The 25,246-nt window shown below is 31.7% G+C and overlaps 4 long non-coding RNA genes across 5 annotated transcripts; 1 reads left to right on the top strand and 3 right to left on the bottom strand.

Moving 5' to 3' along the window:
• Positions 1 to 390: 390 nt before the first annotated feature.
• On the bottom strand, positions 391 to 2,013 carry LOC126889676 (uncharacterized). Its single transcript, XR_007700133.1, has 2 exons — positions 1,730 to 2,013; positions 391 to 849 (listed from the first exon to the last, which is right to left on the bottom strand). It is a non-coding gene; the product is annotated as an uncharacterized LOC126889676 (long non-coding RNA).
• Positions 2,014 to 3,900: 1,887 nt separating this feature from the next.
• LOC126889674 (uncharacterized) lies at positions 3,901 to 11,806 on the bottom strand. Of its 2 annotated transcripts, none has more exons than XR_007700131.1 (3): positions 11,593 to 11,806; positions 4,847 to 5,112; positions 3,901 to 4,500 (listed from the first exon to the last, which is right to left on the bottom strand). It is a non-coding gene; the product is annotated as an uncharacterized LOC126889674 (long non-coding RNA). The 2 variants fall into 2 exon arrangements; XR_007700130.1 differs by lacking the exon at positions 11,593 to 11,806 and adding an exon at positions 5,212 to 6,515.
• A 7,432-nt stretch (positions 11,807 to 19,238) lies between these two features.
• Positions 19,239 to 20,342, bottom strand: LOC126889679 (uncharacterized). The gene is made up of 2 exons (XR_007700135.1): positions 20,221 to 20,342; positions 19,239 to 20,065 (listed from the first exon to the last, which is right to left on the bottom strand). It is a non-coding gene; the product is annotated as an uncharacterized LOC126889679 (long non-coding RNA).
• A 282-nt stretch (positions 20,343 to 20,624) lies between these two features.
• On the top strand, positions 20,625 to 24,912 carry LOC126889675 (uncharacterized). The gene is made up of 2 exons (XR_007700132.1): positions 20,625 to 21,693; positions 24,581 to 24,912. It is a non-coding gene; the product is annotated as an uncharacterized LOC126889675 (long non-coding RNA).
• Positions 24,913 to 25,246: the final 334 nt, after the last annotated feature.

Raw genomic sequence — 25,246 nt, 5'->3', positions numbered from 1 at the left:
AGAGAGTAGTCTTTATTTTCACTTTCAGAAAGATTTTTCAAAAAATGTTTTAATACTTACCAGTATCTTTGTTTCCGTTTAGTGCTAAGATTGTTTTGTTAGAAAGCTGTTACTTAATTTTTTTTAGATACATTTGATTTCCCGAGCAAGAGTCATTCATCTTTATCAACTGCAACCCTAATTGAAAAGAGATTGTTGAGTTACTTTATATATTTTTTAGATACCTGCAATTTCCATCTACAAACTTTAATGGATTTCCAAATTATTAGAGTACCAACCAAAGTATGTAGGTACTATAAAAATTATGGGTTACTTTTTAATATTTTAGATTTATTTTGATATTTTTGTAATTAATTTTTGATTTTGTAATTCATTGTAAGATATACATGATTTGTGTTTATTGTATTTTATTTATTAATATTTTTATTTGAACACATATAAAATTGTACCACTATATATTATAAAAGTATGAAATAAATTGATTTGTATTTGACAATAAGTTTTTAATTCACTACACTAAGTTTGCAGCAATAACATTTCTTCGTATTCTCTATACACGTAACATACAACCATTATTTCGATTTTCCTCATCTGGAATCATTTTCGTTGGAACTTTATTATGTTCTTCACTTCTTCATTGTTTTAAAGAGGAAGATGTTCTTTCATAATCATATGAAATGTTTGAAATAAAAAAATATATTATAATGTTTGAAGTTTGTATTTCACTACACTAAGTATGCAGCAATAACATTTCTTCGTATTCTCTGTCCTTCTAACATACAACCATTATTTCGATTTATCTCATCTTGAAACATCATTGGAACTTCAAGATGTTCTTCACTTCACTATCTAAAAGAGGAAGACATTCAATCATAGTATCCAATGTAACACAGAAAATAAATATAATGTTTGTATTTTAGCAATTTTTGCACGATGTACCACGTAAAGTTGATACACAATTAAAAGTGACTGATAAGAAAGCATAAAATAAGTTTTGTTTCAACTTTATAACAGTAAGAAGTACATGATCAAGTGCGTTCATAACAAGTCTATCCCTTTCGAATCCCTATGCAGTAGCTATCTCGACACTTTTAACAATCACATTTAGAAGTTCAAAGGATTGTATTTCTACTGTACTTGATTCAGCATTGTTTTTAATTAGATCCAAACATTTATTTGTTTAGGTAAAAAATTTGTTTCATTCAAAGATGACACATTCACAAAATTATATTTATATATATGACTTTGAGTTTCACTTAAAACAGAATTTTTCTTGAGGATAATCTGGTTTTTACTAAAAATGTCAGAAGAATCGTTTTACAAGTTGACACATTTGATTCTGAAAAGTCTTGGATAGTTTACTGGCTTTCAATTAAACAGGAATTCCATTTCCAATAACCTGGCTTTCTTTACATTCTCTAGTTTTTTGAGTTGTTGTATAATTTTCATGTCTTTTGAGAGACCTTTTTAAAATAATTTTTTTAACTGTATTTGTACTTTTTTTATGACTTTAGCAAAGGAATTGCATTTGGCCTTAATCATGCATCTTTTGTTGGCAAATCTAATTAATAAAGAGGTAACATTTAATCATAAGCTTTGAAAACAGATCAAAAGTAACCTTAAAAGTACATGGCAGTTTATAAATGTGTATTGTATAATAATAATTAGCTTTCTTAAAATGAAGTGAACTCTTGTGATAGGATAAACATGTTTTAATTGTAATACTTACAGTTTTCCAGTCGTTTAATTGATCATTTTCATTTTATTCCCAAAATAAACAGTTACAACCACATAACCCCATTTGTAATAGGTAAACAAATTCGTCATTTATATGTTATTTATGCGACTTTTGCTGTTGAATCCAATTTTAGCACATTTAAAATATATTAAATATTGTTAGCAAATCGATTTTGTTCACTAATATCTTTAGAAAACGGCATTATAAGCAGAAAAAAACAAACTTTTCTATATGTAAACATTGTAAATGTCAGCACAATAATAGGTCCCGACGGCGGCCATGACACTTTGGCAGTTAGGAAGGGGTACGATTACGGTTTATCCCAATTAGGGAATCCATCGACCTGTCAAAGTTAAATCACGTGATCTTTGGTTGGCACACAAAACCGTTCTTAACCTAAACTCAAGTAATTTTTGATTTTTCGTATTTGTTTTTCGTCGTGATTTTTTAGCTAATTTAGTATTAAAAGACATTCATTAGATTAATTAGTTTATAAACTTTACGTTTTTGGTGATTTTGAGTGCTGACAACATGCCTGTGACTTGTATAGTAGTGAACTGTGGAAGTCCAACTGATCAGAATAATGTTAATTTTAATTTGTTTTTTGTCGTGATTTTGAGCTTAATATAGTATTTAAAGACATTCATTGGATTAATTATTTTATAAACTTTACGTTTTTGGTGATTTTGAGAGCTGACAACATGCCTGTGACTTGTATAGTAGTGAACTGTGGAAGTCCAACTGATCAGAATAATGTTAATTTTAATTTGTTTTTTGTCGTGATTTTGAGCTTAATATAGTATTTAAAGACATTCATTGGATTAATTATTTTATAAACTTTACGTTTTTGGTGATTTTGAGAGCTGACAACATGCCTGTGACTTGTATAGTAGTGAACTGTGAAAGTCGAGCTGATCGGATAATGTTAATTTTTTTCGTGTTCCCTCTATAGGGCTTTTCATTCACAGTCATTTGTTTTGAGCTTCTGTCATATGTCCTATAATCCGTGTATAGTAATATTATACACGAATTATACAACATCTAACGGAAGCTCGAAACAAATGACAATCAATGAAAAGCCCTATTAGAAACTCATTTATGTTTCCTCGCCTAACTAAATTATCAAAAAACAGGACGCACTCATGCTAGGAATTATGGTTTTTATTAATATTATTACAATTATTTATATGTGACACTAACGTAACTAGTGACATTAATTTTAGGCCAATGTGACAAACTTTATTAATACTAAATTTTAACATTTATCCCCTATTTTGTTAAAACAATATTATTTTGTTTTTCATTCTATTCAAAATAAATGCAGTTTTGACAGGGAATTTGTTTTGTTATTTATTTATTCCATATAGACCTGGATCCCGCGTACCAAAAAAAAGTTGATTAATAGCAAGCTGAAAATTTATTAATAGCTTAACAGTGTCTAGTCCGACAAACTTTGATGTATGGGAACACTAGAAGTTTTAACTGTAGAACAGGTTAAAAATTTGGAACGTCAAACTACGAAAATGTTTATGTAATTTGTCAGATAAAACTTCCAATTGATTTGCTACCAATTCATTAAACTCTCATGCAAAAACCAGACTGGTGAAAAAATCACCAACTGGGCATTTTAATGAGTAGAACACGAAGACCATGTCAAACTACAGGAATCATGTTGGTTAGTAATAGCAGTCTGATTTTTGCATGAGAATTTAATGAAAGGGTAACAGATCAATTGGATGTTCTGTCCGACAAAATTTATGGGATGTTTTCGTAATCTGATGTTCCAAATCTGAGTTTCCAAACTGTTTCACAATTAAAACTACCCCTGTTCCAGTGTCACAATACATCAAAGTTTGTCCAACTGGACACCGTTAAACTATTAACAAATTTTCAGCTTGCTATTAGTCAATTTTTTTGGTACACAGGATCCAGACCTAATAGGTTTGTTCGTAGTACGACACAAACGATTAGCAACTGCTGCCAACCATCAGATGCATGAGCAGTTAACAGTTAGCGTTGTGCAGTTAATAGTTAGCATTCATAGACTACGAATGCGCATGTGTCTGATGGTTGGCAAGAGTTGCTGATCGTTCTACGAACAAACCTATCAGTAAGCACAATTTGTGATATCCATGGGTAGTTACTAACAGAAAGAGGCAGGATTCGATTTTTAAAACATTTATTTTAGAGTCAAAACATAGTCGTACCTTAAACGATAAATGTATATTATCATTACAAGTTGATACTAATTACAAAAATAAATACACATCTAAAAGACCAATACATAATTACTCATGATGAAGAAGTACATTATAATTAAAAATGAATAACCATTTTCATATCGCTGCAACACAATGCCAAAGACTTCTTATATTTCAGTTCGTTTAGTGAGCGCAACAAGCACTCTGACCGAACAGTTTCAAAACTCATTAGTTTTTCATCAGAGAATGCATATGTTGCTATCTCCAAACCATGTAGCTGTAACATATGTACATGCATTGGGTTCTTCTTCGTCTGTCTTGCTCTGGGCATACTCAGCTAAAAATAGGATTAGAGTAGAGTAGAGTAGAGTAGAGTATTTATTGGTAATAATGTACAAATGTACTTTTACAGGTCAGCAATATATATTGCTGCAATATGGCTGCAGACTTCACTATTACCGGCCATACGCATACAATGTGCATTTGCTATGTCATCAGAACTGGCTATCACCCCACCCAAGCATTTAGTCGTTTAGCATTAGCTTTTTGGAAATGCTTCACCTAAAAAAAATATTTTTTTTTTTTGGAAATTCTTCAACTACAAAAATTTATTTTTATTAGAGTATTTGCGTTCTTTACAATGATTGAGAATACTTTATTTAAAATCAGACATTCATATAATATAATTTTAGAACAATCATGACAGTAATTCAAATAGATGGCAGTAATAAATCATTTTCAGAGAATTATGGAGTTCGCAGTTTACAGATTAGGAAGACAATATGTCTGGTTTCATACAGATATATAAACGTAAATAAATCTAATATTTAGAACCAATTTATCCAAAAGACACTAATACTGTTATCCATATATTTCTTAATGGTGAATAAATAAAATAAAGGCATACCTTTCCAACAATAATATGGAAATCAGGAAATCATTAACAATTTTTACTCCATTCAAAACAAATCCAGCTGTAAAATATTTATGTGCCTGAAGGCTTTTGTATGCTTTCATCTGCTGCTTAGAGTAGCAACTGTGAGACTCCACCAGATCTGTATAAATACATATCTATAATAGTAACTTGATGGACTGCACTTTACTGTAAAATCCAATTCTGACTCAATTCCGTATGGATCTAAATCCCCAATTATTTTCAGCTTCAATAAATATCTAAAACAATAAAAGAAATAATGTTATTGCTTGCAAAATTCATCATTATTGATAAATATCGGGGCAAAATGAACAGTAAATAAACATTGTTTCGCCTACCTTTCTCGCAACATCTGGAGTTTCCAATAATAATTTCCTTAAATAATCAGTTCGCATTGTGGTAAAGTTTATAAAGTTCACAAAAACAGGAAACGAAATCCAAATGAATCCAAAATACGACGATAAACAATGAAAAATCATTGAAAAATAGACACAAACATAACCTCTTCTTTAGTTTGTGTGCCAACCAGAGGTCACGTGGTTTGGATACGAGCCGTTAAATACCGCTATGAATTCCACGATTTTATTGGTTAGAACTACCCACGTGATATCTGTGTTCGTATTGGTCAGAGAATTAAGCAATAAAGACAAATGACAATCAGCTGTTAGACATCATTATGTGATGGAATTTTTATTTTGATGTAAATAAATATTATTACTGATAATTTGTATAAGCAAAATTATTGTACTGCACCTACAGTGACTCACAGCTTCAATTCTGAAATGATACAGTCGTTACTCAATAAAACTAGCTTGTGTCAGTGACCCAATATAAGAAAAAAAATTACATACTGACAGTAAGTTACTAACTATAAGTCCTCTAAAATAGCAAAGCTATGTTTTGGGTTTCAAATATACCATACTTAAATAACAATAGTTCTTTAATTATTTTGTGTACGATTTTGATATCAGCTAAAATGATGTAAACTTTTAAAGGAGAATATTAATAAAGAAAACAAAACTCCTTGTTGCTTATTTCTTTGGCTGATAAAAGATTTATTTCTTGCAGTTCAGCTATGTAGGTAGATTATTCTTTTGTAATATCCGTTTAATTGTTTTAGGGTTACCTATTTTTCCAAACTGTGTTTCCACCTCATCTCTCAATTTTGGTGCACTTTTTTGGGATTATTTGCTATTTCTCTGACAATACATCTTAGCTATTAGGACTTTGCAGACGACTGCTCTGAAAAGTTCATTTGATGTTCATCCGTACCATTCTCTCAAGTTGCGCAGCCAAGATATTCTGCATCTCCCTATGCTTCTTTTTCCTTGAATCTTTCCCTGCATAATGAGTTGGAGCAAGTTGTTTTGGCCCATACATGGCAACATTTTTCATACGAATTTCTAGTTACATACAATCTATCTTTTTATGTCATAAGGCCAAACCCAGTTATACCAGGAAATTGGCTTAGGCCATAGCATTATTCTCTACATATAAAAACTTAGGAAAGTGTGTCCTTTTAGGTGACACAATAGATCGAACACAACGAGCCATGTGTATCTTTTTTAGTACACAGTGTTGAGGACAGTGTATATCTAAAAGGATACACTGGCGCTGAGGGTGTTAATTATTGCATATTTGAAACCCAAACATAGCTTATGCTATTTTAGAAGACTCATACTAACTTACCTACCTTCAGTATGTAAGTTTTTTCTAATAAATATTGAGTGACTGACACAAGCTAGCTTTATTGAGTAGTGACTGCATCATTTAAGCTGTGAGCCCCTGTATATGTTTATCAGTCATGGCCTAGCTACACGTTAAAATTGTTTCGTTATCATTCCCTGCGTTGATTTCTTCAGCGTGCACACTGATTTTTGTACAGCAGCTTTTGTAGCCAATAGTTACTCTTGTTTGTTTTCTAGATTTTTCCTAATCAGGACTTGATTTCTTTTTGGTTTGTTACTAACTCCCTTCTACAATAGAGAGTTTGGGGCTTATTATTCGCTAAAGTGTTGGAATGCTTGTGGGTTTTGATATATGTACCTACTACCACAACTCTCAATACAAACTTTGATCACACTGATAGTGTGACTACTAGATTTTTATAATTTGAACAAACTGCAGTTGTGACGTCACTTCCTGAGTTTGCTCAAACTGTTTGATCAAATTATTTGATAGTGAAACCACGACTTTAAGGATTTAAGTAACATCAATTTAATTTGCAATAAAAAAGATCATGAAGATTTGACGATGCTTGTAAATACATACACCCGATTTAGATAATTTAAGTGACAGCAATGTTTAGATTGTTTTGTCAAATATACACATGCAACAAAAAATTCCCTCATCTTCCTTAGTCTCAGCATCCGTATGGCTTGCAAATTGTAGAGGCCTCGGAGGTGTAACCAGAGAAGGTTCCCATTGTTTTCATTCTGGTGGGATATGTTATATGCCATTAGAGTGAAAACTTAGTCTTTTGCTAGCAGTTGCCGCTAGGGCATCTATGCCATTTCGTTCGTTGCAATTCGGGACTGCACACTGGGGTTTGTTTTGGTTGGATCAGGGAGAGCAGCATATGTGCCTCCTGATGAGAGACTAATAAGTTTCGAAACCGGTAGAGGTGCTTGCAGCACTCTCTGATTGGACTGGAATATGGTTCGGCTGTATTTTCGTTTTGCAACGAAATTGAAAATGGTTATTCATTTTTAAAAAATTTAATAAAAATTTGCATAAAAAAATTGAAGTGTTTTAAAGGTTTACATATGTAAAAACGTTGAACCACAGAAACGGTTTTTCTCCACAAAGGAACAAAAATTGTAGCAACATATTAATAAGTGATAGGTTTAAAAATCCAAATGTAAATGAAATTTCAGACTTTTTAAAAGGACACTAGACACAACATGCCCTATACTTCACAAAATGCCGAAGAAAATCATAATTATTATATAATATAACATATAATTTCCCCTAAATTACTTTTCCCCATATCCAGTACCTATAGTAACTTTTATGTAAATTATCTCTTTTTAATTTTCATGCATTTATAATTTAATTTATAAGATATATTCTAGTACTGCCGTGTTTGTATTGAACAACGAAATAAATTAAAAGAATATTATAACTATACAATAATTGTTTATATTTTTTATGAGATAAAAAGAAATATTTTATGAGACTAGGTAGAGTCTAGAAAGAAGACTAGTAGAAACGAATAAATAGTGTTTTTTAATCAATACCGTTTTTCAATATACATATTGATTTTCTACCACACTTTTATTTCTGTCATAAAAATTGTCAAAGATAAACAAGAAATTAATATTTATCCATCATCCTCAGTCAGCTGACTTGTTTTCTTGAAACGACACATTGTATACAATATTGTTATTTAAATATCCCGCTCTGTCATTCTTAATCATTTGACCAATACGAACACAGATATCACGTGGGTAGTTCTAACCAATGAAATCTTGGAATTCATAGCGGTATTTAACGCTTCGTGGTTTGGATTGCCTAATTAGGGAATCCATCGACCTGTCAAAGTTAAATCACGTGATCTTTGGTTGGCACACAAAACTGTTCTTAACCTAAACTCAATGTAATTATTGATTTTTCTTATTTGTTTTTTGTCGTTATTTTGAGGTAGTATAGTATTTAAAGACATTCATTAGATTAATTATTTTATAAACTTTACGTTTTTGGTAATTTTAAGTGCTGACAACATGCCTGTGACTTGTATAGTAGTGAACTGTGGAAGTCCAACTGATCGGGATAATGTTAATTTTAATTTGTTTTTTGTCCTGATTTTGAGCTTAATATAGTATTTAAAGACATTCATTAGATTAATTATTTTATAAACTTTACGTTTTTGGCGATTTTGAGTGCTGACAATATGCCTGTGACTTGTATAGTAGTGAACTGTGGAAGTCCAACTGATCGGGATAATGTTAATTTTAATTTGTTTTTTGTCCTGATTTTGAGCTTAATATAGTATTTAAAGACATTCATTAGATTAATTATTTTATAAACTTTACGTTTTTGGCGATTTTGAGTGCTGACAATATGCCTGTGACTTGTATAGTAGTGAACTGTGGAAGTCCAACTGATCAGAATAATGTCAATTTTAATTTGTTTTTTCTCATGATTTTGAGCTTAATATAGTATTTAGACATTCATTAGATTGATTATTTTATAAACTTTTCGATTTTGGTGATTTTAAGTTCTGAAAACATGCCTATAACTTGTATAGTAGTGAACTGTGGAAGTCAAGCTGATCGGATGTTAATTTTTTTCGTGTTCCCTTTGTAGGGCTTTTCATTCAGAGTCATTTGTTTTGAGCTTCTGTCATATGTCGTATAATCCGTGTATAGTAATATTATACACGGATTATACAACATCTAACAGAAGCTCGAAACAAATGACAATCGATGAAAAGCTCTATAGAAACTCATTTGTTTCCTCGCCTAACTAAATTATCAAAAAACAGGAGGCACTCATGCTATGAATTATGGTCTTTATTAATATTATTACAATTATGTATATGTGACACTAACGTAACTAGTGACATTAATTTTAGGCCAATGTGACAAACTTTATTAATACTAAATTTTAACATTTATCCCCTATTTTGTTAAAACAATATTATTTTATTTTTCATTCTATTCAAAATAAATGCAGTTTTGACAGGGAATTTGTTTTGTTATTTATTTATTCCATATAGACCTGGATGCCGCGTACCAAAAAAAAGTTGATTAATAGCAAGCTGAAAATTTATTAATAGCTTAACGGTGTCTATTCGGACAAACTTTGATGTATGGGAGCACTGGAACAGGTTAAAAATTTATAACGTCAGACTACGAAAATGTTTATGTATTTTGTCAGATAAAACTTCCAATTGATTTGCTACCAATTCATTAAACTCTCATGCAAAAACCAGACTGGTGAAAAAATCACCAACTGGGCATTTTAATGAGTAGAACATGAAGACCATGGCAAACGACAGGAATCATGTTGGTTAGTAATAGCAGTCTGATTTTTGCATGAGAATTTAATGAAAGGGTAACAGATCAATTGGATGTTCTGTCCGACAAAATGTATGGGACGTTTTCGTAATCTGATGTTCCAAATCTGAGTTTCCAAACTGTTTCACAATTAAAACTACTCCTGTTCCAGTGTCACAATACATCAAAGTTTGTCCGACTGGACATCGTTAAGCTATTAACAAACTTTCAGCTTGATATTAATCAATTTTTTTGGCATGCGGGATCCAGACCTAATAGGTTTGTTCGTAGTACAACACAAACGATCAGCAACCTCTGCGAACCATCAGACACATGAGCAGTTAACAGTTAGCGTTGTGCAGTTAACAGTTAGCATTCATAGACTACGAATGCACATGTGTCTAATGGTTGGCAAGAGTTGCTGATCGTTCTACGAACAAACCTATCAGTAAGCACAAGTTTGTGATATCCATGGGTAGTAACTAACAGAAAGAGGCAGGATTCGATTTTTAAAACATTTATTTTAGAGTCAAAACATAGTCATACCTTAAACGATAAATGTATATTATCATTACAAGTTGATACTAATTACAAAAATAAATACACATTTAAAAGACCAATACATAATTACTCATGATGAAGAAGTACATTATAATTAAAAATGAATAGCCATTTTCTATATCGCTGCAACACAATGCCAAAACCGTCTTATATTTCAGTTCGTTTAGTGAGCGCAACAAGCACTCTGACAGAACAGTTTCAAAACTCATTAGTTTTTCATCAGAGAATGCATATGTTGCTATCTCCAAACCATGTAGCTGTAACATATGTACATGCATTTGGTTCTTCTTCATCTGTCGTGCCCTGGGCATACTCAGCTAAAAATAGGATTGCTGCAATATGGCTGCAGGCTTCACTATTACCGGCCATATGCATACAATGTGCATTTGCTATGTCATCAGAACTGGCTATCACCCCACCCAAGTATTTAGTCGTTTAGCATTAGCTTTTTGGAAATGCTTCACCTAAAAAAAATATTTTATTTTTTTGGAAATTCTTCAACTACAAAAATTTATTTTTATTAGAGTATTTGCGTTCTTTACAATGATTGAGAATATTTTATTTAAAATCAGACATTCATATAATATAATTTTAGAACAATCATGACAGTATCAGACAGCATGACAGAATTATGGAGTTCGCAGTTTACAGATTAGGAAGACAATATGTCTGGTTTCATACAGATATATAAACGTAAATAAATCTAATATTTAGAACCAATTTATCCAAAAGACACTAATACTGTTATCCATATATTTCTTAATGGTCAATAAATAAAATAAAGGCATACCTTTCCAACAATAATATGGAAATCAGGAAATCATTAACAATTTTTACTCCAACGTTCAAAACAAATTTAGCTGTAAAATATTTATGTGCCTGAACGCTTTTGTATGCTTTCTTTCATCTGCTGCTTAGAGTAGCAACTGTGAGACTCCACCAAATATGTATAAATATCTATAATAGTAACTTGATGGACTGCACTTTACTGTAAAATCCAATTCTGACTGAATTGCCTATGGATCTAAATCCCCAATTATTTTCAGCTTCAATAAATATCTAAAACAATAAAAGAAATAATGTTATTGCTTGCAAAATTCATCATTATTGATAAATATCGGGGCAAAATGAACAGTAAATAAAAATTGTTTCGCCTACCTTTCTCGCAACATCTGGAGTTTCCAATAATGATTTCCTTAAATAATCACTTTGCATTGTGGTAAAGTTTATAAAGTTAACAAAAACAGGAAACGAAATCCAAATGAATCCAAAATAGACAAAATACGACGATAAACAATGAAAAATCATTGAAAAATAGATACAAACATAACCTCTTTGTTAGTTTGTGTGCCAACCAGAGGTCACGTGGTTTGGATTGACCATAGATATATAATACTCTAGATTGCGCCCTGCGATCTTAAAATGGGTGACGGTTGCGACAGAGATAAATGAGCCTATTTGGTCGGTAGTCTCTTTTTAATTTAAGGGGAATATCGACGACGTGAACCCAAGTAGCAATTTTTCGACGCATTGGTTGTCAGTACAAACAAATGCACTGTATATAACGTTGCCAGAGAGCATTTTCAGTTGTTTCGGCCAACGTCCCCTATCGCGACTGACATTACGATGTTACAACTTTAAGTAATACCTTTAGTTATACGGGCAACTAATTTATTACCATTGTGACAACTACATATCACAGTTCAGTTTTTTCAACAATCGCAACGACTTAAAAACGTTATAATGCTAAACTAATTTACGCCCTGGCCGATTAGGTTTTCTGGCCGACTCTGAAGTTGTCTGTCACGACCCTAGGTGTTGTTCTAGGTGTGTGACACCTTTGCGGTAACTTCAGAAGGAGAAAAATAATTTACTTTATAACCTTATTTTTTTCTTATTATTATATGTTTTATTTTGCTGGAAATTTTCGATTTATTTAACAACCTGTTTATTTGTTTTTTTAATAGCTGGTTTCCATTCCATTGTCCACTGTTTTATCAGTAGATTTGATAACCTTAATCTTTCAATCTTTGTATCAGCTTTAGTAGGCGGGGTTGCCAGGTGAGTTTTTACTCTTTCAGTATACTTATAGCTTTGCTTTCACAAAATCAGTAGATTCTTTTTAGGCCATGTAAATACAGTATACTTATACAGTAATATGCATATCCGTCCTAAATATCCCAAAAGGAATTCCAAAAATTGTAGACCTAATTATTCCAAACCATTCGATTCAAACCACCAACGTAATTACCATTTTTTAGCTAAAATCTGCTAAATCAAAAAATAAAATATACTTAAGGATTTTTGGGATATATTTGGGATTTTTGATAATAAAAACAACAGCTAACTTAAGGGGATAGGCGCAAAATGTCGCCTGTTAAAATGTTCAATGTATTTTAAATGTTTACATTTTTTGCGAATCCTGAGAAAACTAATAAGTATTTTGAAAAATTTAAACGCAGAAAGAAAGATTACGTTATTACCGAGGACCGAAAGTCCCTGAAAACTTCTATAATGTTTATTTTAATAAGTTACAGGGGTGAAAAAAAGAAAAAAAATTAGTGTGACTTTTAATTCCAAATATCTCATTCAAAAGAAACGTTTTGGTTTTTCTAAATAATGCAGTCTTTAATTTTGCGTTTAAATTTTTCAAAAATACTTATTACAGTTTCCTCATGATTCGAAAAAAAAATGAATTGGTACATTTAATAACTAGAATATTTTATCATCCCCTAATTTTAACATCTGCATGTCTGGATCAAATTCTTCAAACAATTGTTTCGCATTTAACATTAGAAACACGTAAACACAACATTTTTTGTTTTGCAAAATTACATATGTTTAGATATTTTAGTTTTCCATCATTAGCTTCTAATAGGCTCACCGAATGCCAGAAATACTGCTTGCACTGTTACTTGAAATCTGCAAGTTTGTTACACAAGAATCCAGTTTCCACTTTCCTTTCTCTGTAACATTGCATCATCTACGTCCTGAATCTTATTTTCGGTAATGACATTAGGAAATTGTAACCAAATGTCTGAAAATTAATTTAGAAATGGGGTAAATACTATTAAAAAGCAAATTTTATTTTAGTCATAACAAAATGTTGAAATATACCAAAAATCTACTAAAAAATATTGCCTACTAGAATATTTTAAAAAATATCAAAAACCTACCAAAAAAAGTAGAAATCTCCTAAATGTGACAACGCTGTTAAGGAGAATGCTACACTTTTGACACTGGTCACATGACCTCTGTCACCCAATAAGAGGGTGCGTTCTAAAATGGTTGGGATAGTCGGCGCGGCCGGGTTTTGGTTGGCGATTGGACTTCTAAGTTGTCTTTTCCGTCTAGGGTTGGTAATAAGGTATTTTTTAGTAATATTGGTAATATTGTTAATGCACCATTTTGGTTTTACTTGAGATTTTTGAGATGTAAAGAAAATGAAAACACAGGATATAAAAAATGCAGGCATTTTTTGATACCTTTAAAAGCACCATCAATACATTAAATTTATACAGAACATCTTAAACATAAATTTTGACTTCTATATTAAAATTAGATTTTTTTAAATTTGCATATTTTTTGTCAAAAATGTCATAAAAAAGGAGCGCGTGTGTTTTTTAAAGGTGAAATATCCATATTTGACGGTAATCTGAGATGCGTTTATAAATTTCACATCAGGTAATTTTGTTTAAGTCCTTTATGTATTTATATAAATTTAAATACCTAATACGATGTCAAAATAGTTACCTTTTTGGTTTTCGCATTCACCATACAGGTGTTAAAAATATAGGTAAAAAAACATAACCAGTCTGACTCCTTGAGCAACCATTGTACGCGCAGGTTCTTTTTATAGTCGCTTCAGTTGTCTTATGCAACGCTTACGAAACGATGTTGCTTCACAGGAGGTTGCCTAGGCAACGTCAAGACAACTCAAAAATCGTCCACCAAATTAGTGCAGAATAGGGTCGTCTTCTAGGCAATAACAACGTTGTAACAAAACGTTGCCACGCGGTAGACAACGTTGTCGCGTCGACAAATTGCTACTTGGGAATATCCCACTTTATCGAGTAATATGTGTTGACAGTTGGAGCGGGTGGTGACGGGAAATGGTCTTTGGTCTTCGGACGTGGATAATCGTGGTTCGAATCCCATACCCAACTTTACTTTTTTTATTTTTATTTAATCAATATTGCGTTTATTAGATATTTTTACATCTGAAAAATGGACCTAAGTAAATCTAGCAGATAATAAATGTATGTATAGTAAGTTAATATTGGAATACATAATTTGTGAACTGCATAGTAAAATAAAAGTCATTCGTTATTAATAGATATAAATTCGTCATTATTCGAATGATGTGAATGTTTGTTTTGCTTCTACTTTTTTAAAAAATTGTAACAATAGTTTCATAAATAAAAATAATGTCTAATTACTTATAATTGAATCGGTCATTTCAAAAACAGCAAAGTCCACAATTTTCAGAAACTAACTTTTTGAGAGGAATAGACTCCTTTAAGATAAATGTTGTGTGCAAAAACGACACCAGTCCAGTAAAAACATTAGGAACAAAACTACAATATAACTCTGAATTTTGATGTCATTCATTTCATCCATCTTTCGACTATATAGTTAGTTTTCTTTGCTCTTCTGTAAAATTAGGAATATGTGACTCATGTTGTTTTTGAAATGACCGATTCAATTAATAAATCGATGGTACATTATGTTGATATTAATTATTGGTAATTTTTTACGAATATTTTTAACAATTACTTTATACTATTCTACAATTAACTTATTAAAAAAATAACATTGGCTTTTACATTTTTAAAAATCTATAGGTATCTACACAGTTTTTCTTATGTGTTATATATTTCTTTGCATAGATTTACTTTAAGTGCACTTTACATCAACAATAAATTGAACAATAAATTGACCAAGTTATTCAAGGCCAAATTTGACGTGTTCTCAAAGCACAATTTGACATCCATGTTTGTTCGTTATTAACTTGACGCCAATAAATTCGTGAATTTCTTGAAAGCAAAATTTTCTTGTCCTCAAAAAAATTGAAGGAACTTGGAATAAATGTTGTAAAAATGTCAATATTTTCAGTAGTACCAATGCAATGATTTTTTTATTAGAAGCTTTTGAATGTCGTTTGTTTCTTTGTTTGAGTAAAGTGTTTGATTTGAAACAGAATAGAATAGAACAGATTAATAAAATAAATAAAACAGAGAGATAGATTAGAATAGATATATAGTATAAAATAAACTGAAATAGAATAGAGTAGAATATAATAGAATAGATGTAATATATATGTAGATACTTACTAATAAAGTATTTGATTTAAAACAGAATAGAGTAGAATGTAACAGATTAAATGAAATATATAGATAGATTAGAATAGATATATAGTATAGAATAAAGTAAAATATAATATAATAGGTGAAATGATTGTGAAAAGCAATAGTTTTAAGTACCTAGGATCGGTATTACAGAGTAATGGAGAAATAGATGGAGATGCATGCAGTAGAATTAGGGCTGGATGGATGAAGTGGAAAGAAGCGAGTGGTGTGTTGTGACAGAAAAATTCCAATGAAGCTGAAGGGAAAATTCTATAAAACAGCCACAAGACCGGCTATGATGCGCGGAACTGAATGTTGGGCAGTGAAAAAGAAAGCGGAACAATGAATGCATGTGGTGGAAATGAGAATGCTTAGATGGATGAGTGGAGTGACAAAGAAGGATAAAATTAGATATGAGTATATTAGGGGAAGTCTAGGTGTGGCACCAATTGATGCCAAAATGAGAGAGCATAGGTTAAGATGGTTTGGTCATGTTCAACATCGAGACGTTAATCACCCAATACGAAGAATAGCTGAAGTGCAGATTCCTGGAAGGAGTAGGAGAGGAAGACCAAAGAAGACGATAAGGCAGGACATGTTGGTAAAGGGGATTAACATTGATATGACTCAAGATAGAATTGTGTTGAGAAATGCAATTAGGGAAGCCGACACTGCATAGGGATAAGGCAAAGAGAATGATGATGATGATAATAGGTGTAATGTGTAGATACTTATATAGAATAGGTTTGAAATAGAGTAGAATATAATAGAATAAAGATACTATATACCTACATAGATACATCCCTAATAGCACAAGGATGTCCTTCACAGACTTTAGGGAGGTCCGTTTTCGTCCAAGGAACGTCCTATTTTGGTCCAAATGTCGCGCTACCGAATGTCTGTTGGACGTCCACTTAAGGTCCGAAGGGACGTACAGTAATCCCTCGTTATCCGCGGACTCATCAACCGCGGTTTCGCTTATCCGCGGTTGCGATATTTGTTGAATCTTTAATGAGAATATTTTATTATTTTTATAATTTGACCAGTCGCGTTAAATTACTTATGATACGCTACTTGCGCTTGTTTTTAGTAGTAATACTACGGCAATTAGTTTATAGTTCAGAAGGTTTAAAATACCGGCGAATGTAGACGCTGATCCGTGCGTCTTTATTTTTGTTGATATGACTAACTGCTTATTTTATGGTTTCATTTATATATAATGTACATAATTTCATCACATTTCTTTCTATGTACTAATATACGTATCCAAATTGGGATTATATGTCATATTCTTCTTTGGATCGTGGATCCCTCGCCAACCACGGTTTCACCAACCACACCTTTCTCTTCGGAACGTAACCCCCGCGGTTGAAGAGGGATTACTGTACATTGGACCTTAATCGGACGTCCTAGGGGACGTAAATTGGACCTTAACAGGACGTCCTATTTTGGTCCAAATGCCACATTGCCAAACGTCCAATGGACGTCCACCTAACGTCCGAGGGGACGTTCAGTGAATGTCAATTGGACCTTCATAGGATGTCCCAGTTTGGTCCAATGTCTTGCTGCCGAACGTCCATCTAACGTCCTGAGAGGACCTCCGGTGGACGTCTAGCATCGATATTTAGACCTGTGGAGAATGTATGGTGGGAAATAAAAAATATATTTTTAAGGAACTTATATTACATCTTATATTAAATTACAATTATTGGATATTACATTATTTACATTAAATTACAATACACTTCTCCAAGAAATTAACGCACCACCTTAAAAATAGGGCATTTTTGATGTCTCGAATTTTCTAAACCTGTTGTCTCATCTGAGTGATTTTTTTATAATATAGCCTAGGCTATAGGTTACATCCTTAAGCTTGTCATGCACTGGTAGCTATACTGTAATATATGTATATTATATCATATCGCTCTCTATAGTAATGAGTGAGCCTGCAGACAGGGAACTAATGGTTCCGTATGTGCAGGCTCACTCATTACTATAGAGAGCGACGTGATATAATGTATATTACAGTATAGCTCCCCGTGCATGACAAGCATAAGGCAGTAACCTATAGCCTCAGGCTATATTATTATAAAAAAATCACTTAGATGGGACAACAGGTTTAGGAAATTCGAGACATCAAAAATGCCCAATTTTTAAGGTGGTGCGTAATGCACTGTATATATATAGGTAAACTTACATACAGGCTGTAACAAAAATAAAATTTTTGTGTTTATTTAGTTGGCTATCTATTATAGTGTACAATCATCTAGAATATTTTGAACAAACTAAAAACATGAATATATCATCGAAAAAATAATAAAAAGGTCTTAAAATGCTTGGTTAGATATTAAGATCTAGTTAAAAAGAAACCAAAAACTGTATATTTTCTACAGAACGTAGATTATGAATTTTTAAGCCAGCTAATCCCATTTATTATACAGGGTGTCCCGAAAAGATTGGTCGTAAATTAAATCACATATTCTGGGACCAAAAATAATTTGAATGAACCTAACTTACCTTAGTACAAATATGCACACAAAAAAAGTTACAGCCCTTTGAAGATACAAAATGAAAATTCGATTTTTTCGAATATATCGAAAACTATTAAAGATTTTTTATTGAAAATGGACATGAAGCAATATTATTGCAGTAACATCTTAAAGAAAAATTATAGTGAAATTTGTGCACCCCATAAAAATTTTATGGGGGTTTTGTTCCCTTTAACCCCCCCAAACTTTTGGGTACGTTCCAATTAAATTATTTCTGCGGTACCATTAGTTAAACACTGTGTTTTTAAAACTTTTTTACCTCTTTCTATTTTTTCGATAAAGCTCTTTTTATCAAGATATGGCTTCTTTTTAAAATGGTTCAAAATATACCTAAAAATGTAAATCATAAATAAATTTTCATATTATTAGTCTCTACAATCGTACTTAACCATATACAAATATGTGGTGGATTTGACAAATATTCAAAATATCACGATAAAAACTGACTTCAAAAAAGTACTAAGAGGCAAAAAAGTTTTAAAAACATTGTGTTTAATAGTACCACAATAATAATTCAATTGTAACTTACACAAAAGTTTGGGGGGGGGGTTTAAACGAACAAAACCCCCATAAAATTTGTATGGGGTGTCGGGTGTCCAAATTTCACTATACAGTGGAACCTCGATTATCTGTCTCTCTATTAACTGTTAACCATTTTGTAAGAGAGACTAAAAACTTTTTTTACAGTCACCTCCTGTTTTCATATGATATTTTTTGACATGTTTTGTAGTAAATTCAATTATCTATTTACTACAAAACATGTCAAAATTTACATGTGAAAACAGATGACCCTAAAAATGGTTTTTCGTCTCCTACAAAATTCATGAAAAAGCAGATAGGAGGTATTGTCACATCACCGACGATATACCAGAAGTATATGTGGCCATACCAAATAATACATCCTTGATAAATATAAACATTTTTATTGCACAAAATATATATATTTCTATATATATATATATATTTTTTTCCATAATCATCACTACGATGATGATTCATTTGTATTGAATTGTACATTGCAATTCTCTGATGTTTGGGAAAAAGGGCTTAAGTCAGAATTGCACATCGATAATGTTTTGATGATTTCTGGACCAGAAAAATCGGCTCTTTTTATTGGTACATACAGTTTAAGTCTGCAACACTTTTTTTATGGTCCAGAAATCATCAAAACATTATTGATGTGCAATTCTGACTTCAGCCCTTTTTGCCAAACATCAGAGAATTACAATCTGGTCATAACTGACCAATGAGCAATTTTAATTTAACCTAAATTACTACTGTTCCTTAAAATGAAGAGCTTACCCTATAGCGTCTCTTATCTAATCTAACAAGATCGTGCACTATTCTAACATACACAGGCACACAAGCACTACGCTCTGCTTTTCACTATCACCTATCACTCAAACTAGTTCAAAAGGCTTTGTCCTCTTCAATCTTCTAGTTTGTCCAGTAGTAGATATCGAGGAGCTGGATTTCCTCAATATTCTCATACTCATGAAGTTGTTGTTGCTCATGACCTCCTGCTATCTTCTTGATGACTATATTATCCAGGTTCCATTCCTAGGTCTTGATATTTGTTTATAAAGTAATATCTTATTATGCATCGACAATGTGGAGTTTCTTCCAACTAGTCAATACACTTTTTATAGGTATCTTTCTTTTGCCTTTCATAGCCACAACAAGGCTATAATACGTTTCCTTCCTGGTTTTTTTGTAGACCACTTTCAGCTGATTCTAAAAAATTAAAATGAATGGTAATTTTTCTATTCTTTACAATTAAAAATCAAAAGAAATAGGAAATAGGTACTACTATTTACAGGTAATAATATGCATAAATAATTCGTTTCCTAAAGAATACAGAAAATTGAAAACGTTTTTATAATACTTACATAATTGTTTAAACAAAAGAGACCCAGCCAGAGCAAAACTAACAGACAGAACTGCAAAAAAGCCACTAATTTCCATTTTCCCACCCCCTTATCTTATATGCATTTTCCAATCAAAATTTTTAGGTTGTCATGAACATGAAAGACTCAACCTCAACAAATAATAATAAACAAAAAGCTCTACTTCCACTTCCCGCCAAATGGACACAGGTTGGTGACACTGAATTCACGCCAAATAAATGAAAAAATAGAACAATTTTCTTTTTCGTCAATTTCTTCACGTGAAGTTTATAACGAACAAACTTAGATGTCAAAGTGTGCTTTTACACGTCAAATTTGGCCTTGAATAACTTGGTCAATTTCTTGTCCAATTTATTGTTGATGTAAAGTGGACTTTAGAGATGTAATAATATCTAATAAACGCAATATTGATTAAATAAAAAATAAAAAAAGTAAAGATTGGTATGGGATTCGAACCAGGATTATCAACGTCCGAAGACAAACGACCAGTTCTCGTCGCCATCCGGTCGAACTGTCAAACCATCTAAAATACTCGACGACAGAGTAGGATAGTGACGTCGTCGATACTCCCCTTGAATTAGAAAGAGACTACCGACCAAATAGGCTCATTTATCTCTGTCGCAACCGTCACCCATTTTAAGATCGTAAGGTGCAATCTAGAGTATTATATATCTATGGGATTGACTAATACAGCATAATCAAATCATTGTAATAGGTTAGGTAGGTAGCTCAAGTCTTCTTCTGTTTTTCTGCCCATTTATAATACAAAATTATTATCCATCAAATTATTATTAACATAAAAGTATTACATACATGGTCCATACTTTTTAGCGATATAATAGCGAATATCCAATACATCATTAACTCATTTTCTAAAATATATTCTTCAATTCTTCCATATATTTATTTTTCTTAATATGTATGCAAATTGGGTGTATCCGCTGGGAGGGTTGACATGGTGGGGATATCGCATGTCGATCGTCCTTCTCATGGTGGCGAAAATTGGAAGCTCCGTCCCACAAATTAGCGTTGCCAGAGTTCGTACAATTGTACCAATTTGAAACAAATAACAACCAAACTTGTGATACTAAAGTATCTAAAGTAAAAATCTAAAATTTTGTGATATAAGAAATTTGCTTCAAATAACATTAAATGACGTTTTTTTAAGTTTTTGTACAAAATGTGTTGGTTTAGTACATTTTGTGTCAATATTCCAGTGCATGAGTGAATTTATAAAAATTTCTCTGGCAACACCGTCACCTGCCGTGTACTGCTGGCTTCTGGCTTATCAAAATATTCCGTTAATTTTTTTAAAATGCCACATCACGGTTCTTGTGTCGTTTTTGACTGTCATTTTACATGGAGAAACAGTGGAATGAAATTCTTTCGCTTTCCTACATCCAAATATAGGCAGGATCAAAGAAAAAAATGGATTAATGCTATTCGAAGACAAAAGTATGTTAACCTCACTTTTATACTTTTATCTATAATTATTAAATTAAATCATCATCGGTGAGCACTAGCACTACCAGCCCATGGAGGGCCATGGTCGCCCGTTAGGGTTTCTAGGCTACTAGGCTCTAAAGTTTTGCAAGGCAAAGGCCAGCTACACGCATAACACTTCAAAAGTTCTATAAACGTTATTTATCTAACATAATATATTACTTTCTTTATTCTTTTTTAAGGAGGTCTTTTCGGCGTTATGTGTATTGCTTGCTTGACTACTACAGTTGCCCATGTTTTCCTTTCTTTTGCATTTTTTCCCATTCTCATATTTCTAGGTCTTTCAAATCCTAGTGAATACCATCAATCCATCTCTTTCTAGGCCTACTTCTCGGTCTCTTCCCGTTTATTATTTTCTAAGTACTTTTTGTATTTTTGTTATCATGTACTTTGTCTTTGAGACATTAACTTCTAGCCTATAGTCTGTGCCGCTTCTTTAAAACATGTATAAATTTTTTCTATGTCTTTTAATGCGATTATGTGAACAACTGATTATGTCTATTCTTGTTCTCATGATCATTTTTCAGTGCGTCACAGTTTTTCGATTTCTCTCTAATGCATTAAGTTAGATGAGATGGAAAAAGCGGTAGCTCCGTGATTAAACACAAAAATAATGCAGCATTAAAATGGTTACATACATAAGATGTCTATTCCTAACCTACGTTTGATTCGTTGATATTTAGAATGCGCGTTTTTTCTAGCCAATCAAATACACGTATTACGAACATTTGACGAAAACTTCGTCCATTTTGGCCATTTTTTAGAAGTGTCAAAGAGTCAAGTGACGGTTATTATTCAGGTCAGTATTTTGTGTACCTGTCATTTTGAAATTTCGAATTCGACTTCACTTGTGTTTCACGTCTTTGTGCATTATTTTGTGTTTTGGTTTAGAATTTAATTCGTTAAAAGTTAGTCATTGGCGTGAGGAGACTAGAGACATTCGAGATGTACCGAAGAGTGCTAAATATCTCATGAGTAGATAGAATAGCCAACGTGGAGGTAATGAGACTTACGCATAAGGAACGAGAACTAACAAATAAGAAGAAAACTGAGATATATGGGACATGTGATGAGAGATGTATATCTAATACTCCAGGTCATTATGCAAGAAAAAGATCCATAGTAAGGAGACGTAACTCATGGCTGAAGAACCTTAGGAACTGGTTTGGATGTAATAACAATGAATTATTTAGAGCCGCGGTTTCAGAAATAAAGATCCCTCTGATGATTACCGACTTTTGAAGCGGAGACAGCACCTAGAGAAGAAGATAAAAACACAGTTTATGGATAGTTTTGTGTCATTTTTTAATGTTTCCATATTTATAAATTTAATTAACAATATTGTTTACTTTTTAATTTTATTCCCCTTTATAAAAAATACCTAGATGTTAACATATTGTGTAAAAATCAAATTTAATAAATTACTAATTAGTTTAATTCCACAAGCTTTTCACCTATGGCTAAGTACGATTGTGGCATCTGTCAGATTCGTCAATAATTACATGAAATAAGTCTCGACATACCCCATACAGTACATGACGTCATAATTAATGACGCACTGAAAAATGATCATGAGAACAAGAATATATCATCTGCCTAAGTAACGACTTGATTGAACTTTGTAAATATTGTACCTCTCCTATCTATAGGAGTTTTCCTGATTACTTGTTCCAACGCAAGGTTAAAAAGTATTGTTGACAGCACATCCCCTTGTGTTAGACCTTCATTAATTCAAATTCAAATTCAAAATTTGACCAGAAAAATCATTTTGCCAAAAATTCAAAGTATACCACTGAATTTAGTTTTTCATTCTCTTTTCAACTAAAAAATTTATTTAAAAAAAATTTAATCTACTAATTTAATCTAATTTAAGTCGATTTTGGGTCGTAACATTTTTCTAATATTTTTTAATCCGGGCCTGGATTTTTTACATTTGTAAATAAATTAATTTATTGTACACCTTAAATTATATTTGCGTGCCAAATATCAAATAAATATACAGTGTGGTTAAAAAGTTATGAACCAATTAAGAAAATGGCAAAATAGATAAAACACCCAGTATCTTTGTTATTAATGGAGTAAGACCCATTAAGTATGGTATTTTTGAGACCGCCTAAGTGTCCCCTTTCTACAGTTAACGTATGTTACTTTCCCAATGAAACACCCTGTATAAGCATATAGTAAAATCACATACGCAATGCAGTAGATGTAAACATAAGTTGACAGCAATGTCGTCATCAGCAATGAATGAGAACTAGATCATATTTCCGTTCAATTTTTGAATAGAAGTTATTTATTTGTAAAATCACGTAAATTATTCATTAATGTAATTAATTTTTTTCACTATCTATGTATTCAGTGATTAGATTAATTTATATACTATACAATAAAAACTAATAATCGAGAAAAGAAAAAATGATAAAAATATTTTAATAATATACCGTTATTGTGGAACGAGTAGATACATTTTGAACATCTTTAACAACTTAAATCATTGTTTACATGCACTGCATTGTTAATTATAAGCTAGCTTTCATACTGACCAGGTAAAATAATGTAGAATTTTGGATATATAATCATTACATCTGGTACTTTACTTAGTTGCTTCATTTCAAGCCCATTATTTAGCTAATTGAAAATTCGTTTTAACTTTGCAATATGTGTTGACACATCATCTTCAACATTCCACAATAAAGAAATGAAATCTGAGCAAAGTTTGAACAACTGATCTTTCGATGAGGCTTCAAACTGTTGCTTCAGAGTGAAATAAATAAATAAAAGACAATAAAGTGATTTAAAAGTAGGTAAAATAAAAGTATATTTCTTTTTATTTTTTCAGAATATAAAGGCCATAAAATTTGGAAAAGAACAAAGAAGAGTCCAAATCATTGGTTAATGATATGTTTTATAGGGACTATATCATATATTTTAATGAAAGAAAAAAAATGAGTACTGAACACAAAGCACAATTATTACAACCAAATTCAAGGCAACTTATAATTAATAAAAAGGAAGGTGTGCCACCTAGTGATCTGGATGCCTTCAGAATCGATCATATATGATGTCGGTATTGAAGAATGCTGGGAACACAATATAAAATTATTAAAAACATTTTATTTGAATAAATAAGTATATACCATTTTTATGTGGAAATAAAGCACTTTACAATTACATTTTTTGTTTATTTTATGTATCTAAACATATACATATTATTGAAGATAGCAAAAATAGAAATTTATTATTTTTATTTTCCCGATTACATGCATAAAATACTTTTGATTTTAAAATGTTACTTGAAACTAATTAACTATATAGCTCATTGAATTAATTCATTCACTCATTTTGATTCTACAATATTTACTTCCATAATGAATGATAAAAAGAAAAATCAAAGAAGTGACTCTAATTATGTTACTGAACCCAATTGGGTTGCAAATTCCTAAGTGGATGTGGTTACCCATATTAAAAGAGTAAATCAATAGAAAGAAAATATGTACCATGATTA

Source organism: Diabrotica virgifera, chromosome 8 (genome assembly GCF_917563875.1).
Source record: "Diabrotica virgifera virgifera chromosome 8, PGI_DIABVI_V3a".
Classification (NCBI taxonomy): domain Eukaryota; kingdom Metazoa; phylum Arthropoda; class Insecta; order Coleoptera; family Chrysomelidae; genus Diabrotica; species Diabrotica virgifera.
Note: the sequence above shows the minus strand (reverse complement) of the source record. Positions and strands in the feature narration are given on the sequence as shown.